The 19,841-nt window shown below is 42.3% G+C and overlaps 1 pseudogene across 1 annotated transcript in view; it reads right to left on the bottom strand.

Annotated features, from left to right (window-relative positions):
• Positions 1-643: 643 nt before the first annotated feature.
• Znf599l-ps1 (zinc finger protein 599 like, pseudogene 1) overlaps positions 644-19,841 on the bottom strand; it is a 30,543-nt pseudogene continuing 11,345 nt past the window's right edge. Inside the window, exons 2-3 of the transcript NR_175267.1 lie at positions 8,312-8,431; positions 644-1,206 (exon numbers count right to left, since the gene is read on the bottom strand). The product of NR_175267.1 is annotated as a zinc finger protein 599 like, pseudogene 1 (transcript). The remainder of the gene's footprint in view (positions 1,207-8,311; positions 8,432-19,841) is intronic.

Genomic DNA, 19,841 nt, shown 5'->3' with positions numbered 1-19,841 from the left:
GGGTCTTTCTCCAGTGTGTGTCCTCTGATGCCTGATGAACGTTGATCGCTGGGCAAAGGCCTTCCCACACTCACTGCACTCGTATGGCTTCTCCCCAGTGTGGACCCTCATATGCTGAGTGAAGGAGGAATTGACACAGAAAGCCTTCCACATTCTTTGCACACAAAGGGCTTTTCTCCAGTGTGAGTCATGTTGTGGTGGAGAAACGTGGAGTGGTGCATGAAGGCCTTGCCACAGTCCTTGCACACGTAGGGCTTCTCCCCAGTGTGGGTCTCTTATGTTTCACAAAAGTGGAGGAGTGTGTAAAGGCCTTACTACACTGGCTGCACTCATACAGCTGCTTCCCAGTGTGAATCCTCGTATGCTGTGCAAAGGAAGAGCTGTAGTAAAAAGCTTTCCCACATGGGTTGGGGATTTAGCTCAGTGGTAGAGCACTTGCCTAGCAAGCGCAAGGCCCTGGGTTCAGTCCCCAGCTCCGAAAAAAAAAAAAGGAAAAGAAAAAAGCTTTCCCACAGTCTTTGCAGAGGAAAGGCTTTTCTGCCGAGTGGGTCATCTTGTGCTGGATGAATGTGGAGCGATGGGAGAAGGCTCTCCCTCATTCGATGCACTCATAGGGTTTGTCACCAGTGTGTATCTGCTGGTGCTCAGTGAGGTGAGAGCTGCGTTTGAAGGCCTTCCCGCACTCCATGCACTGGTGTGGTTTCTCCCTCATATGAATCCTCATATGCTGAATAAAGTCGGCCATGTACCGACAGATCTTCCCACACTTCTTACATTCAGAGAGCTTTATTCCAGCATGAACCTGCTGATGCCATACAAAGGCCCAATTATTCCTAAACACTTTCCCACATTTTTCACATGGATAATGGCTGCTCCCTGTATTGACCACATGCTCTTTTTCTGGTTCTTGGGAATTGTGTTCATGAGCAGAATCCTATGGAGTAGTTTGCTCCTGTAAGACCTGTAAACAGAAACTATTATCTGTCTCCAAAGTACCATGTTTTTGCCTCAGCTTTCCAGGGAATGTCTCTTTGGAGGAGTCTGTTGTCCTTGTGTTCCCATTTTGTATTTCTGACCATGTTTCTTTCTCCTTGATCTGCCCTAACCTGGAGTCCTCTGAGGATCTCTGTGACAGTTGTTCTTGGAGGTAAAAAGTCAACTTAGAAGCAGTGGATTTTGAGGCATCATCCAATTTTGCTTCGTCACCTAAAGGAAATCCAGCAAGAACGTGTTAGTGATTTACTAGTGATGCAAAGAGAACCAAACAAACCCCACTGTAGCAAAAGAAGAAAATGTTGCCCCTGAAGGCTCTTTATTATTACATCCATTTGTGTCTTAAAACCATGTGTGTACATTTTGTTTGTGTTTTGTTTTTGTTTTTGCTAATGCTTGGGCTCTTAACATCTTTCAGTGGAAACATAGGAAGAAAAGCTGGGATATAGAAGAGAGAACCACAAGCAAAGAGGTCACTCCAAGTTCCAGAAAGTGGAGTTGAGCAAAGCAATGGATATAATGTGAGCACTCAATGTGGCATAAGGAAGTGTCACGATGCTATGACAACAGAGAGAGACTGGCCCTGACTTGGTCTGGATCAGCAGAGAGTACAGAAATACTGATGTGTGATCTTATTTGTAAGAAGAGTAAGAGTTACCAGGTAAGAGAAGAGAAGGGTGGGTGGGGGAAATGATACAAATGAATGCTGTATAAATGAGGATAATGTACAAAGGCTGGCCAGAGAGTCCTGGCTACCAAGCAAAAGGTGAAGAAGAAGCTGGTAACTATGGCGATGAAGAGGGACAGGTAGGACGAGAACACTCACTGTCAGGATTCTGGCAGGTGAAAAAGTGAAGGAGAGTAAGAAGGACAGACACACCAGGTCTGCCCCAGGGAATCAGGGACTAAGTGAACAGAACAGTCACAAAGCTAACAGTACCTACACAAAGTCAATGACACAACATGTAGGCAAATCTTGACAGTAGGAACAACAGTAAGAATCCAAAGGAAAAGAGGTTAAAAATACATCATTAATTTTCCTCAAATGCCTCTCTAAGTGCAATAAAATTCCATCTGATCCCAGGAGAATAGCTATCCTCAAAACTACAAACAATTGCAGATGCTTATGAGGACTTGGTTAACACAATGCTAGTTGAGATATAAAGCAGTACCTCCACTGTGAAAATCAGACTGGGTTTCTTCTGTCTGTAAAGGGTTTCATTGGTGTGAGGAGATACCATGACCATAGCAACTCTTATCTAGGAGAACATTTAATTGGGGCTTGCTTGCAGGTTCAGAGTTTCAGTCCATTATCATTATGACAGGAAACATGGAAGCGTCCAGGCAGATATGGTTCTGGAGGAACTGAGTATTCTACCTCTTGTTCTGAAAGCAAGTAAGAGAAGACTGGATTCTAGGCAGATAAGACAAGGGTATTATAGCCCATGCCCACAATGACATACTTCCTCCAACAAGGCCACAGCTCCTAATAGAGCCATTCCCTGGGCTAAGCATATTCAAACCACCACATTCCACTCCTTGCACCCCCTCCCCACATAGGCTTGTTCAAACACATGAGTCTATGTGGGCCAGACCTCGCCACAGCATAAAGCAAAATACATTTAATCCAACTTCAAAAGTCCCCATAGTCTACAGTAGCCTCAACAATGTTAAAAGTCCAAAGTTCAAAGTCTCTTCTGGGGTTCATGCAGTCTCTTAACTATAATCCCATATAAACTCCAAAATATTGGACCAAAGCAAGACTGAAAACCAGCTGGGTAAACTCCAAACTCCACATCTCCATGTCTGATGTCAAATTGCTCTTCAGATCTCCAACTCCTTTCATACTAGCTGACTGCTGCTGGCACATCTGGCATTCAACAGCAACAAACTTCATTTTCTTGGGCTGGTTCCACTCCCTGTTAGCAGCTTTCCTTGGCAGGTATCCCACAGCTCAGGCATCTCTAACATTTTGGGGTCTCCAAGGCAACTTCAACTTTACAGCTTCTTATTCCAGTGTCTGTGAAAATCAGACTGGGATTCTTCTGTCTGTAAAGAGTTTCATTGGTGTGAGGAGACACCATGACCAAGTCCTCCAAAGGGCTTGCATCATTTCTCCAACTCTGCTCTCTGTAGCACTCTAGGTTCTGACTCCAATCTACTGCTGCTGCTGTTCTTGATAATCCCATGATACTGACATCTCTAATTCACTTAAGTGCTCCACTGCAACTAGGCTTCACCAATAGCCTCTCGTGGGCTCTCTTTATGGTGCCAAGCTTCAATTTCTTTGCATGGCTCCTGCAGTCCTGGGCCATCAACTACAACTGAGGCTGCACCTCCATCAATGACCTTCTCTGGTTTCTCATGGTGCCAAGTCTCAACTGCTCTTCATGACCCCTTCACATATTCAAAAGCAGTACCACCTGGGTGATTTTTACACATTACCAAGTGCAGCTGTAGCACAAGATATAACCTTGGCTATCTCTGGAACACAACTTCTTTGTGCTCAAAGAAAACAGTTTCCAGGAGATTTCATCTCAGTGATGCTGGTCTCTTCTTAATCACCACTAAATTCTTAGCTTCTGCTAACTAGCATCAATTGTCTCAGTAATCCCTTCTATTTTTGACTCTAAAGCCAGAGCCACATGGCCAAAGTTGCAGAGTTCTGCTCTTGCTGGAGCTGGAACAAGGGCCCCTTGTTCTATTACATTATCACCAGCTTTTTATTTTCCAGCTCCTTCACTGCCTAAGTTTGGCTGTCCTGGAACTTGCTCTGTAGATTGACCTTGAACTCAGAGATCTGCATGCCTATCTGTGGAGAGCTCTTGGGGCCCCCTTCTAGGAACTTGGCAGGAATTTGACATTGGGCCAAGACACAGAAGTAGGCTCAGGGAAGAATTTTACTTTGGGCTAGGACAAGGAAGTAGCTCAAGATCTTGATCATCTTGATAAATCCCTGAATACCATGGGACTTTATTGCCTTGGTTTGTTCCTTGACCTACAACTGACCTTATTCTTTGCATGTATTTAGAATGGTATAAAAGTGGACTGGAAAAAAAATAACCTGCTTCAGCTTCGGAACTGTCTGGGGTTATGCTACAGTGTTATCTAATTGTCTTTTCTTTATAATCCTCACTCCCTCCCTGGAGAACCTGTTGGCTGACTGAGCTGGCTTGGTCAGGTGGCGCCTCAATGTTAGAGCTCAAGTATGAGGTATACAGTGAAGGACACTCAAGCAAAGGAAAATAAAGGAGATTTGAGCCAGTGGTGAGTAAACCCTGTAAAAATGGACAAGGTAATAATACAATGCTTTCTGTGCATGTGTTTAGAGTTATACTAAAATCTAGAGGAGTGAAGGTAATTCTCATAGATGTTTTTAGTCTTTCGGCCCTGATTAGAGTAGTTTGGACCCTAGACATGAGAGAGAGAATGGGTTGCAAAAAAGCAGTCCTCCCCGCCTATCTGGGATGCTCTGGTGAAAGAGAAGGAATTTTGTGAGCATAAGCTGTTTCAGAGCTCTCCTATGGAAAGAAGAGGTCACAAGACATTCTGCTTCCTCTCTGGTTCCCATTGGGGGGATGCTTAGTTCTGGTTCTGGGTCCCTTACGATATCTGGATCCCCTTGGTGGCGCATCAGGTTCTCTTCCCTGTCTATTATCTGTCCTTGGCATGTCAACTTGTCCATATCTGTCAGTTTATGTCTGTGTTTTTGTTTGGTTGTTGATTATTGCCTTGGGTTTCATGCTCAAAAGAAAAAACAGGTAAAACTTTATCTGCTGGGTGTTCACTACTTGATTTAGTCTTAACTCAATTTAAAAAAAAAAAAGGCAATCTCAATCGACACCACAAAAACTGATAAACTGCCTTTGGAGCCCTGCACCTGTTGTTAGGAGTCTAAAACAGCTGGGAAAGCCCTGCCAGGGGCTGATTGTTTGCACAAGCTGCTCTTAAAGGGGCCAGTGGCTTCTCAGCTTATATGGTAAGGGAGCTAATGGCTGTTTTTCATATAAAAATCTCTGTGATTGTGTTTATTGGGTTCAGCAGGTGATAAGGTGCTCCTCCCTTGAAATTACAGCTAGAAAAATAGTATGAAAATTTTGTCTGGTCTAAATAAGTAAATTTGTGTAGCCACTTCGTGTTCATTTCTGACTGGTCTTAAATTTACTTGGCATGTTTTGGTTATAGATTATTGGCTTATAAGTTATTAGATATGATTAAAAATTTGTGGGGTTGGGGATTTAGCTCAGTGGTAGAGCGCTTGCCTAGCAGGCGCAAGGCCCTGGGTTCGGTCCCCAGCTCTGAAAAAAAGAAAAAAGAAAAAGAAAAAAAGAAAAAGAAGAAAAAAATTGTAACATTGGTAACAGAAAGTTAGCTTAAAACTGGTACCTCAGGGTTGGAGTCATTCTAGACAACAATGCAAGGTATGAGCCAACCCAGGGAAACAGGTCTTTAAAGATACCTCTAAATTGGGATAATATTTTAAGTAAAACTTATCCTAGAAACCAGACTTATAAAAGATAAGATTTAAAACACTGTCTCTTTAATGAGGTATTAAAAAGCTGCACCATCATGTACTCGTATACAAAAACTGGCAGCCAAACTTTGTAACATAAAGTAATGCACTTGGCATTGATTTTACACAATGGATTGTTTACACTGTTAAAAATTGAGTTTTGCATTCCAAACTTATGGTTATGCTCTGATAATGCAAAAGAAACTTAAAATGTATGGTTAGACTGCCACTATTCCATCAGCTGCAGTTTACAACTCAATCACAAGCTCAAGATTTTAATTCCCCTTGGAACTCACCCATATTCATAAATAAGAAAAAAAAATCAGGTACTTGGAGATTTAGAAAAGGATAATGGAACTATGGAACTTATAAGAGTATTACAACCTGGCTTACCTATCCCGGCTCCCATTCCAAAAGATACATATAAAATTATCATAGATTTAGAACATTGTTTTTATACTATTCATCTGAATCCTGATGATTGTAAAAGGTTTGCATTTAGTGAGCCTGCTTGTAATTTTAAAGAACCCATGAAGTGATATTGGAAAGTTTTTTGCTGCAGAGAATGGCTAATAGGCCTACTTTATGTCAAAAATTTGTTGTTGCTTCAATACAAGAAGTTAGGACTTTATATCCTTCTGTGTATGTTATTTAATATATAGATGATATTTTATTAGCTGATCCCTCCGAAGTTTTACTACAAGCCTTTGCTCTTATACAACAAGCTTTAAATGCTGGGGGATTAGTTGTTACTCCAGAAAAGATTCAAAGGCAATATCCTTTTCAATATTTAGGACATCAGTCATATCCTAAACAAATTGTAGCATAGAAAATTCAAATAAGAAAATTTACTAACTTGTAATTATTTTCAAAAGCTGCTAGGAGATGTTAATTGGCTAAGACCTCATCCTAAGCTTACCACAAGAGAACTTAAACCTCTGTTTGATATTCTCAAGGGGACACAAATACTAATTAATCTCGACAACTAACTGATGAGGGACGAATAGCTTTGCAGAAAGTAAAGGAAGCTATTGCCAACTACAGATACATTATATAGACTATGATCAATTATGGGCTGTTTGCATTCTTGCTACTTCTCTTCTCATGCACCCACAGCAATTCTTTGGCAGAACCATTAATGTGGATTCATCTTTCTTCATCTCCAAGTAAAGTTCTGCATCCTATTATGAAGCTGCTGTTAATACCTTGATCATGCTAGCCCTTCTTGTCCTGGGAATACTTTTACTTCTGCCCATTGAAACAAAATCTGCCTTTAACAATATCAACATGTTTGTAGCCAAAATAAATGGCTCAAAATTAAAAACGGACTCCCAGCAGAGTTATTAATTTAACAGTCTGGCAGTCAGAATGGGTTAGTTTCTGCACAAGCCTTACCAACCTAAGACAGAAATGTGTTGCTTTTGATAATGCATATTCCATGACGGGTAATGAAGGCATTCTTGTCAGAACAACCTAAGACAGACAACATCTTGTTTATGAAATAAAAAAGGGGGAGGTGTGGAGAGCTCTTGGGGCCACCTTCTAGGAATTTGGCAAGAATTTGACATTGGGCCAGGACACAGAAGTTGGCTCAGGCAACAATTTGAATTTGGGCTAGGACAAGGAAGTAGGCTCAAGATCTTGATCATCTTGATAAGTCCCTGAATACTACAGGATTCAGCTCCATTTCATTTCCTGGTGCCCCTTTATTACTTGAGCCATATATTTTATATTTTTCCATTCTGAGCTTATGGGCAGGACCATGAGGGCAGAGCCCTGATTCTCCCTTCATTGAGCTCCCTATCTTCAGGGACTCTGCTTTGCTGTTTCCCACATCCAGAGTGCTGTTCCCTGTACCCTTCCTCCCAATATTAAACACAAAACAACACTGTGTTTACTCTACTGTGGACACAGGCTAGCAGAGTCACCAAACCACCTGAACATTGTGGGATAGAGAGACCTTGGCTGTTCAATAAATTCCCACTCAGAGCAATGCAGGAAGGTGGAAGATATTTGGGATTTGTCTATTATGAGGGACACTGTGGCACTGGTCCCACTTCTGTTCTAAGCTCATTTGAGGTATTAGTTCAGTTACTAATGCAGGTGTTACTAAAACGTTACACTAAAAATGAATGTCAGCAAGCTCATACTCCCTGATCAAAGTTGGGTCTGTGAGGTGATTTCAGAGGTTAGCCAACAATGCTGTGAAGAGTGGAGGACTCTCACTAAGTGGCCACTTTGCTCAGGCCTTAGGATATATGTGTCATTAATGGAAGTGAGAGAAGCTAAAGGAGTCACTTAACTGAGGCTGTGTTGCTTCCAAACACCAGCAGTGCTGAGGACAAGCACCTTCATACATGTCTGAATAACCCTGCTGTCCTTTTGTGGGTCAGGGAGGGATAACCTTTATGTCTTGAACTCTACACATAGCCCAAGCTGCCCTTGAGCTTTTGATCCTCAAGCCTTGGTCTCCCCTGGATTACAACCTGAATTAGTCTCTTGAGAACCTCCTTTCCTGGCTGATCCTATTGGCTCTGCTGTGAAGACATCTCTCTCCATCATGCTTAGCAGGTTACCTTCCCTTCTCTGGAGATGTGGAACAATACGTGATTGAATGACAGTATTGAGGACTATGTTTCTTACATAATAACCATGTAGATACTGAGAAACCAAGCACACAGCTGTCCTATCACAGTAACTAAGGCTATGAGTTGTGCAATGGCCTCAACCAGCAGAGAGTTGCCTACAGAGGGTGCAATAAAGGTGGCTTTAAACTCTGCAACCAGAAGAGAAATGGATCCTTACTCAGTGAAAGCAGAAGGTCTCCATCATCACTTCCTGGTACAGGGTCCTCTGAGCCAGGTCCAGATCTTCCCATTCCTCCACAGTGAAGGTCACAGCCACATCATCAAATGAAATCAAGGCCTGGGATAATAAATAGAGGGTTTTTGCATTGCTATGTAGAACATGTGTAAGTAAGATGGGAGCCTCTTCCCTGGTTGTGGGCAAGAATGCAGAAACGAGACCTGAGCTGCTGGTCATCTGCTAAGGACCTACTCTAGCATGGAGGCCAAGATGGAGGTGCCTTTGATGGAATCCAAAGGTATGTGGGAGAGAAGCCTCCTGTGTGGGAAGCCACTGGAAAGTGAAACAAAACAGTGTGTGACTGTAGAGGAACAGACAGTGGCCATGGAGCTGGGCTTAGGAAGGGTATGAGGACACTGATTCAAACATGACCATCACTGCAGCTGAGCCTCACTGGTCGGCACAGCTTGTTGACTAGAGCCCATCATAAGCTGACTTAAAGTATCTAAAACAGCCAGGGCTACACACAGAGAAATCCTGTCAAACAAACAAAGCAAAATGTAATTAAAGGCAGGGATGTGTGTATGTATGAACTTGGGAGAGCAGGGCCTAAAAATGAGGCAGTCTAAAGTTTCATGCAATATCTTTATTCAGAGTATCAGACAATTTATCCTCTAAAGAGTTGAGTCACCTTAGTAGTGTACAATTATAAGGACATGCCACCCATGGCAAAACATATGTTCTGTAGGGACTGGGCTGGTGCTAAGGTCCTGTTTCCCAATTGGTTCTTGATCTGTCAGCAAAGAAAACCATGGGCTAATTGCTGGGCAGGAGGTACAGGCGGGACTTCCGGGTCCCTGGAGGAAAAGGGAGAAGCAAGGAAAGAGAGGGAGTTCACCATTTTTTGGAAAGAGGAGAAACAAGTGGGTCTCAGGAGGAGCAGTGGGCTGTGACTACCTATAGGCCAGTGGTCAGAGATGTTTAGGAAGGACTAGATTCAACTGACTAATGTTAGGGCAGGTGGAAGGAGCAGAGCTAAGAGTATTAGTGTCCAGCAATTGTGCCAAGAAGGCAAGTTGAAAATGAACAACTTCGTGTGTGTGTGTGTGTGTGTGTGTGTGTGTGTGTGTGTTTTATCCATGGATTTGAGGGAAGCTGGGAGGGGGCTGGTAGCATAGCCACTTCCCAGAGCTAAAGCAGGGTAGCAAAAAGATACTTGCAACAGTTTTCCATGGAGGCATATAGAAGAATGGCTGGAGTAAACTCATTCCTATCTGCTATACCTGGGAGAAACATCAAAACACATTCCAAGAACAGTTCTGTGTTTTGAAGAAACCACAGCCACAAGACTCTTGACTTGGTTTCTTGGGGTTTTCTCACAAGAGCTCAGAAATCTCCTCACATGGCTCCATTTTTGGGTCATGTTCCAACAGCTTGGGAAGATGGCTGTGGGTGAAGAGCTTGTGGCATAAAGACAGGATTTCAGTTTCCCAGTACCCATGTATATGCTGGATAGCAAAGGATCTCCAAAGCAAGATGGCTAACTTGATGAGCTGAAAAGTAAGCACTGGATTCAACTGAGAGACATTGCCTCCATAAATTAGGTGTACAGCAGTTGATGTAAGACATCAGAATAAGGCATTACTCACACATTTCAATGTGTGAAACAACACACACACACACACACACACCTGCCTCTGCCTTCTGATTGCTAGGATTAAAGGCATGAGTCACTATGTGTGCTGGCTAGAGTCATCTTAGAAGACAGAACCTCAACTGAGAAAATGCCTCCATAGAATCAGTCTGTAGGTAAGTTTGTGGGGCATTTTCTTGATTGATGACTTATGTAGGAGGGCCTAACCAACCACAGTTTGTTACTATCCCTGGGTAGGTGGTCCTGGAGTATATAAGAAAACAAAATGAGCAAGCAAATAAGCAGCCCCCCTTCATGGTCTCTGCATCAGCTCCTACCTCCAGGTCTCTGCCTTGAGCTCTCACCCTGACTTCCCTGGATGATGGATACAAGCTGTAAGGTGACATAACCCCTTCCTTCCCAAGATGCTTCTGGTCATGGGGTTCTATCATGGCAACAGGAACTTAAGATATCATGACTGGCTCACACTTTTTGTTTTATTTTTAAATGAGCCATCATTCACACTGTTCCCTAAGATTACTTAAGTATCTGGTAACCAAGTGACCAAGGGACAATGGCCACCATGGCACCATGAGCATGGGTAGCAACCTGGAGCATGATGTCTGTCTTGGGCAAGGAGGAAGTATAGGTAAGGGTCTGCCAGCCACTCAATCTCACCTTTCTTAGAAACACGAACACACTTATGAAAGCCCATGATGCCCAGGGTCCTTTCATGCCTTATTGAATAAAGACTAACTTTTTCATCCTGGAAAGATCCCTGAAGATCCCTTCATTCCCATTTTCACCCGTGAAAACCTGCAAAGTGTTCTTTGAGTATCACCCATTGGCTTCACTACTCTACTGTGGGTTACTTGTTGAAACAGTTTTGTGTAATCATGAAGCACACTGGGAAAGTGCAAATCAGCATCTATTCAAAGGGCAGCTTAGGAGTAGCTCTGAGGACTGCTGTGGACATTTTCTCCAGGACACAACACTCCACACTGCAGGGAAGCTCCCTACACTCAGGAAGTAAACAACTCAAAGGCTTCAGAAAGTCCTGGGACTGACTAGATCCGTGCTACTCCTCTTCTGCAAAGCATACATAAGCTACAAGGTCTGCCAAGAAACATAGACCAGTTGAGAGAGGCTACCTTGGAGAGGCTCAGATCATCAATGTCTGATAGAGCTACACTCCTGACTGTTCAGATGCTTGCAGGTAGTGCAGTGTGCCCTGGGTTGCCAGCTTTTGGGAGCTGTCACCCATGCTATGGTAGGCTGTGGTGACATGTGAAATATTATGGTTTCTTTAAAAACACAGAAATATTATGTATTTTCATTTTAATCCCAGGTGTGGGAGATGGGGATGCTTCATAGCAGGTGACTATGATTTGCCTCGTGCTCTAGCAGGGGCATGGTTTTGCCAGCTGCTGATAGTTTCTTTGCTAGCTGCAGGATGTGATATTTGGAATTCTGGGGACTTTTCAGAAGTATATAAATGTCCCAATGGAAGGGGCTGGTTGGCTGGTTGCTGGTTGGATGGTGTTGGCTGCTGCTTGTTGTGGTTTATCAAGTAGTCATGAGCAAAGAGTCAAGAAGAAGAAATTAGATATACTGAAGGCTGAGATAAAAATTGTCCAAGGAACTCAAAACCCCTAATCACCAGGAATTAGTCTAACAATATTGTTGCCCCCTTTCTCTCTGACCACTTTCTCTCTCCTACCTAGTGTTAGGGGTTTGAAAGGATGGAAGAAAAAGGGTGGAGAAGAGTGGGAGAAAAAAGAACCCACAAAGTAGTCAAAAGTGAGGTTACAGATACAGCTGTCTGCAGTAATTGTGTCCCAGTAAGTAACCATTACCCGTGTTCCTGTAAATAACTCCAATAAGTCTATTGGTACCCCAAGTTGGGTTTTGGTACTATCTTTACTTTGGTCGATTGTCAGTTCCCTATGTAAGGTGAGGAGACATTTGCTCCCTTCTCTCCAGGAATGGTGTCACACAACAGGTTTAAAGTGACAAAAGGGGGTAAACAGCTTGGGGTGCTTTGGCCTGAGGGCAGGAAGTGAACTGAGTGGGATTGTGACTTGAAGACTGTAACCATGGTGGCAGGTTGAGATTCAATCTGAGGGTGACAGCAGCCTCAGAGGGTAGAGTCTTTCATTCACTAACCACTTCTTAAAGAAATAACACAAACCCCGCCCTTTGGAGGAACTCATATTCCAGGGTTGCAAACGGGCCTGTGAAGTGGAAACTTAAGGGTTCTTTGGAAAGTCAGTTGTGTTGGATGGTGTTTTGCTGGGCAAACATATGAAGGGATGTTTGGCTGAAGCAGACACAGGTGAAAGAATGTTCTGCTAAAACAGAGGAAAGGACACCTGATGCAGGATTCTTTGCTAACAGCACACCATGTATTGGTCCACCTTACACTGAGTAGTTGAGTGGCATTTGTTGAGACTCCATAGAGAGAAACACACCAAAAAACTTGTGGTGGTGTGCTGCAGTTTCTTACCCCTTCAGAAGATTTGGGCTGATTGGCAGAGTGATGTCAGCTGAGACAGATGCATGTGCAGAGGCAAGACCCATGGAGGACATGTAATGTTTAGAAAGAGTATGGGGCTGGAGAGATGGCTCAGTGGTTAAGAGCACTGACTGCTCTTCCAGAGGTCCTGAGTTCAATTCCCAGCAACCACACGGTGGCTCACAACCATCTGTAATGGGATTTGATGCCCTCTTCTGGTGTGTCTGAAGACAATTACAGTGTGCTTATATGTAATAAATAAATCTTAAAAAGAAAAAAAGAAAGAAAGAGTATAAATAGGACTTAATGGACAGTGATGGAGACTGAGTTTGGCTTGTTTATAGAGCTAGCTGTGCAACGCTTGTTGGTCTTGAGTCTTTGCTGATCTTCCCTTCCCTGAAAGAGGCACTTCTAGCACCCCTCCTGGTCCCTCGTGCTGACTCACACTGAGGTTGAGGCCTGGCTGTCTCTGCTAGGTAGTGCCACCATGACTGCTGATTCCTATTTGCTGTGCCGACTCTACCAAATTAGACTGCTGATATATCTGTGAAGTATTTGTGAGTGGATCAAGCTGTTGATGCTGACCTGTGAACTGAACTGCCGATTTCCAGACAACACAGATGCAAGTTGCTCCAAAGAAAGAATCTTTCTAAATAGGTCCACTTCCTCCATATACCCTGTGGGTGGTGGGTTAAAAGGGAGGTTAAAACGTTTAAGAGCCATTATTAAAAATGGGCTTTAAAAAAATTAAAGTTACAGACCTGCAGCATAGCACAGTGGCAGAGCACTTGCCTTGCAGGTGTGATCTCCAGCACTAGAGCAGAGGTTGTGCTTCAATATATGTGCTAAATGAAGTGAGATGGTGATCAGGGTTCCTAAACAAAATGGGGTGATATGAGGAAGATTGGGAGAAACTTCAGATGAAGCAACTGGGAAAGGACTTTCTGAAATGACCCTGAAACTGAGGCAGGACATAATTACAGGAACATTGTAGGGACTTGGGGAGGGAAAGACACTCATTACCCTAGAGTCTGACTGAAGCTCCTCACCAGGTGAGAATCAAGAATGCAGGACAGGGCTCAGGGGTTAAGAGTACTTGCTGTTCTTGCTGAGAACCCAGGTTCAATTCCCAGCACCCACATGGCACTTCACAACTGTAACTCCAGTTTCAGGGAATCTGATTCCTACTTCTGGCCTCCACAGGTACCAACTATACACATGTACACATAAGTACACAGAGACAAAACATTCATACACATAAAATGACATGAATATATTAAAAGAATTTAGCATAATTGATACTTGCTGTGAAAGCCTTCGGCACAGTTAGTCCTCCTACATAGAAGTATTTTATGTTAAGGGAATAAGCCAGGCTATAATGCCGATATATGTGTGACCTTGGGTAGGACCTCCCTCCTTTCCCTACCCACTGCCTCAAAACCTAAAACACATCGACTAACTCTGTTTACAGTAAAGCTAGCTCATTGTCCTGTATCCTTGTGAACCAGATTTTCACCTGATAGACTGTAGTACTACCAGGTATCCCTCAGTTATCTCATTTAGATTTATTAGCAAGCCTTTGATAACAGTAACATCAACCCCACCAAAATCCTATATGACTTTTGCAAAAAACAATAAATGACATCATTCTCTGTCTCTGTCTCTCTCTGTGTGTCTCTATCTCTGTCTCTCTCTCCTCTCTCTCTGTCTCTCTGTGTGTCTCTCTGTGTCTCTCTCTGTGTCTCTGTCTCTCCTCTCTCTCTCTCTCTCTCTCTCTCTCTCTGTGTGTGTGTGTGTGTGTGTGTGTGTGTGTGTGTGTGTGTGTGTGTGTGAAACCTATATCCATGCTTTCTGATGTGTCTGATATTTTTGAGGGCCCCTTAGACCTTAAGTTTCTATTAAAATGTTTTCATTAAAACCCTAGCTCTGCTTCAAACCAGGTTAATGCTGAAATTCTTTTCAGCACTGAAGTTGTAGGTCCTGGGTTGGCATGAGTATGAAGTCCCTAAAATCTCTAAGAGAACTCCTTAGACTGATATGGATGACAGCAGGGAAGCTGTGCTTCTTTGTACCCTCAAGATGCTAACAGAGCAAGACAGTAATGATCCAATCCTGCAAGCTAAGTGAGGAAAAGTAAGGTTGTCAAGCCCTGGATGCCCAAGAAGGGTCAGAAGTTAAAATGCATGGCAGGTAACTGAGAGTCCAGAGCCCCCAAATCCATGGAAACTCTGGTTGGGCCTAAGGAGCTATGAGTCCAGCTTTAAAAGGAGAAAGAGGAAAGTCCAGAGCAAGTTAATTAGCAAGACTGGCCACATCCACAAGCTCTAAGTTTGATGAAGAGACCATAGAAGAGTGTTGACAAATGACTCTGGGTATCAAACTTGAGCTTGCTTATGCATGCCCACAAAAGTGTACCTGCTCTCACATACATGTATACCAGTGCACATTGCACGGGCACACACCCATGTAGATGTGTATGTGTGTACACACACACACACACACACACACACACACACACACACGAACACACCAGAAAACATGAGTCTTAAAAATGAGCAGGTATGGTTCATTACCATACTGCTGGTAGTGAACAGTTTGGCATGCTGGAGAGTAGCTGAGTCTGCTGCGTATGGGCACTCCAAAAGCACAATTATTAACAAATATTTTAACAATTTTTTTACAGGTTAAAAAAAAATTGTTGAGGATCTGAAGGGATCTGATCAAACAGTTCCCTGCACCCAAACCCCGTGGGAGGGAGAGCTAAACCTTCAGAGGGGCAGATACGCCTGGGAAGCCAGAAGAGACTACACTCTGCCCACATTTCTGACTCTAGAGGAAAACACCTAGTGCCATCTGGGCCCCCTGTGCACAGGGACCTGAGAAAAGGCAGGGCAGGCCCTTCTGGTTGCTGCCCTCACGGAGAGCTGAAACACAGCCCCCGAAGAGCAATTTCAGGCCCAGGACCAGAGGTAAGACCAACTTTTCTGCTCCAAGTGACCTGCCTGGTGGACTCAGGACACACGCCCACAGGAACAGCTGAAGACCAGTAGACAGGAAAGACTACACACCCGAAAGCAGAACATTCTGTTCCCATAACTGGCTGAAAGAAAACAAGAAAACAGGTCTACAGCACTCCTGACACACAGGCCTATAAGACTGTCTAACCACTGTCAGAAATAGCAGAACAAGGTAACACAAGAAACAACCTGATGGCAAGAGGCAAGCACAGGAACCCAAGCAACAGAAACCAAGACTACATGGCATCCTCGGAGCCCAATTTTCCCACCAAAGCAAACACTGAATATCCAAACACACTATAAAAGCAAGATCTAGATTTTAAATCACATTTGATCATGATGATGGAGGACTTCAAGAAAGACATAAAGAACTCCCTTAGAAAAACGCAGGAAAACAAATGAACAAGTAGAAGCCTATAGAGAGGAATCACAAAAATCCCTGAAAGAATTACAGGAAAACACAATCAAACAGGTGAAGGAATTAAAAATGGAAATAGAAGCAATAAAGAAAGCACACAGGGAGACAACCCTGGATATAGAAAATCAAAGGAAGAGACAAGGAGCCATAGATACAAGCATCACAAAAAGAATACAAGAGATAGAAGAGAGAATCTCAGGAGCAGAAAATTCCATAGAAATCATCGACACAACAGTCAAAGAAAATGTAAAACGGAAAAAGCTACTGGTCCAAAACATACAGGAAATCCAGGACTCAATGAGAAGATCAAACCTAAGGATAATAGGTATAGAAGAGAGTGAAGACTCCCAGCTCAAAGGACCAGTGAATATCTTCAACAAAATCATAGAAGAAAACTTGCCTAACCTAAAGAAAGAGATGCCCATAAACATACAAGAAGCCTACAGAACTCCAAATAGACTGAAGCAGAGAAGGAACTCCTCCTATCACATAATAGTCAAAACAACAAAAGAATATTAAAAGCAGTAAGGGGAAAAGATCAAGTAACATATAGAGGCAAACCTATCAGAATTACAGCAGAATTCTGACCAGATACTATGAAAGCCAGAAGATCCTGGGCAGATGTCATACAGACCCTAAGAAAAAAACAGACGCCAGCCCAGGTTACTGTATCCAGCAAAACTCTCAATTAACATAGATGGAGAAACAAATATATTCCATAACAAAACCAAATATACACAATGTTTTTCTACAAATCCAGCCCTACAAAGGATAATAGATGGTAAAGCCCAACATAAGGAGGAAAGCTATACCCTAGAAAAAGCAAGAAACTAATCATCTTGCAACAAAACAAAGAGAAGACAAACATAAACATAATCTCACATCCAAATATGAATATAACAGGAAGCAGCAATCTATTCCTTAATATCTCTAAACATCAATGGACTCAATTCCCCAATAAAAAGAACAGATTAACAAACTGGATACACAATGAAGACCCAGCATTCTGCTGCCTACAGGAAACACACCTCAGAGACAAAGACAGACACTACCTCAGAGTAAAAGGCTGGAAAACAACTTTCCAAGCAAATGTTCTGAAGAAGCAATCTGCAGTAGCCATTCTAATATCTAATAAAATCGATTTTCAACCAAAAGTCATCAAAAAAGATAAGGAAGGACACTTCATATTCATCAAAGGAAAAATCCACCAAGATGAACTCTCAATCCTAAATATCTATGCTCCAAATACAAGGGCACCTACATACATAAAAGAAACCTTACTAAAGCTCAAAGCACACATTACACCTCAATCAATAATAGTAGGAGATTTCAACACCAGATTCTCATCAATGGACAGATCATGGAAACAGAAATTAAACAGAGAAATAGACAAACTAAGAGAAGTCATGAACCAAATGGACACAACAGATATTTATAGAACATTCTATCCTAAAACAAAAGGATATACCTTCTTCTCACCACCTCATGGTACTTTCTCCAAAACTGACCATATAATCAGTCATAAGACAGGCCTCAATAGATACAGAAAGATAGAAATAATCCCATGCATCCTATCAGATCACCACAGGCTAAAGTTGGTCTTCAATAACAATCAAGGAAGAATGCCCACATATACTTGGAAATTGAACAATGCTCTACTCAATGATAACCTGGTCAAGGAAGAAATAAAGAAAGAAATTAAAGACTTCTTAGAATTTAATGAAAATGAAGGTACAACATACCCAAACTTATGGGACACAATGAAAGCTGTGCTAAGAGGAAAACTCATAGCTCTGAGTGCCTGCAGAAAGAAACAGGAGAGAAAATATATCAGCAGCTTGACGGCACACCTAAAAGCTCTAGAACAAAAAGAAGCAAATACACCCAGAAGGAGTAGAAGGCAGGAAATAATCAAACTCAGAGCTGAAATCAACCAAGTAGAAACAAAAAGGAATGTACAAAGAATCAACAGAACCAAAAGTTGGTTCTTTGAGAAAATCAACAAGATAGATAAACCCTTAGCCAGACTAATGAGAGGACACAGAGATTGTGTCAAAATTAACAAAATCAGAAATGAAAAGGGAGACATAACTACAGAATCAGAGGAAATTCAAAAAATCATCAGATCCTACTACAAAAGCCTATATTCAACAAAACTTGAAAATCTGCAGGAAATAGACAATTTCCTAGACAGATACCAGGTACCAAAGTTAAATCAGGAACAGATAAACCATTTAAACAACCCCATTACTTCTAAAGAAATAGAAGAAGTCATCAAAAGTCTCCCACCCAAAAAGAGCCCAGGTCCAGATGGGTTCAGTGCAGAATTCTATCAGACCTCCATAGAAGACCTCATACCAATACTATCCAAACTATTCCTCAAAATTGAAACAGATGGAGCACTACCGAATTCCTTCTATGAAGCCACAATTACTCTTATACCTAAAAAACACAAAGACCTAACAAAGAAAGAGAACTTCAGACCAATTTCCCTTATGAATATCAACGCAAAAATACTCAATAAAATTTTTGCAAAACGAATCCAAGAGCACATCAAAACAATCATCCATCACGATCAAATAGGCTTCATCCCAGGCATGCAGAGATGGATTAACATATGGAAAACCATCAATGTAATCCACTATATAAACAAACTGAAATATAAAAACCACATGATAAGGGGTTGGGGATTTAGCTCAGTGGTAGAGCGTTTGCCTAGCAAATGCAAGGCCCTGGGTTCAGTCCCCAGCTCCGAAAAAAAAGAAAAAGAAAAAAAACCCCACATGATCATTTCATTAGATGCTGAGAAAGCATTTGACAAAACTCAACACCCCTTCATGATAAAAGTCCTGGAAAGAATAGTAATTCAACACCCATACCTAAACATTGTAAAAGCCATATACAGCAAACCAGTAGCTAATATTAAAGTAAATGGAGAGAAACTTGAAGCAATCCCACTAAAATCAGGGACTAGACAAGGCTGCCCACTCTCTCCCTACTTATTCAATATAACTCTTGAAGTTCTAGCCAGAGCAATCAGACAACAAAGGGAGATCAAAGGGATACAGATTAGAAAAGAAGAAGTCAAGATGTCACTATTTGCAGATGATATGATAGTATATTTAAGTGATCCCAAAAGTTCCACCAGAGAACTACTAAACCTGATAAACACCTTCAGCAAAGTGGCTGGGTATAAAATTAACTCAAATAAATCAGTAGCCTTCCTCTACACAAAAGAGAAACAAGCCGAGAAAGAAATTAGGGAAATGACACCCTTCATAATAATCCCCAATAATATAAAATACCTCGGTGTGACTTTAACCAAGTAAAAGATCTGTATGATAAGAACTTCAAGCCTCTGAAGAAGAAATTGAAGATCTCAGAAGATGGAAAGATCTCCCATGCTCATGGATTGGCAGGATTAATATAGTAAAAATGGCCATTTTACCAAAAGCGATCTACAGATTCAATGCAATCCCCAATTCTCAAAATACCAATCCAATTCTTCAAAGAGTTAGACAGAACAATTTGCAAATTCATCTGGAATAACAAAAAACCCAGGATAGCTAAAACTATCCTCAACAATAAAAGGACTTCCAGGGGAATCTGTAGGGAGCTGCAAAGTCCCGAGCCCCAAAGATGGCGCCGGTTTCTGCCTTCCACCCTCCCGATGGTGAGCGCTCCTTGTGAAAAACAAGTCCTTATTTGGCTGTTCCTGCTTGGCCTGGTTGCTTCCTCATAGAGACAGCCTATTGGCAAGCCCCACGTGGCACGTTGGGGTTGGTTGGCGTTGGGTACTTAAGCTGATGTAGGGCGTTCCCTGGGGAAGAAGATTGTATCAAGGTTCCTGAATAAAGTGCTCGAAGAAGATCTCCTCTGGTCGTGTTTTCCTTGTTGGTCGAGGTTGGTCGAGACAGGAATCACTATCCCTGAACTCAAGCAGTATT

This window comes from Rattus norvegicus, chromosome 1 (assembly GCF_036323735.1).
Source record: "Rattus norvegicus strain BN/NHsdMcwi chromosome 1, GRCr8, whole genome shotgun sequence".
NCBI lineage: Eukaryota > Metazoa > Chordata > Mammalia > Rodentia > Muridae > Rattus > Rattus norvegicus.
Note: the sequence above shows the minus strand (reverse complement) of the source record. Positions and strands in the feature narration are given on the sequence as shown.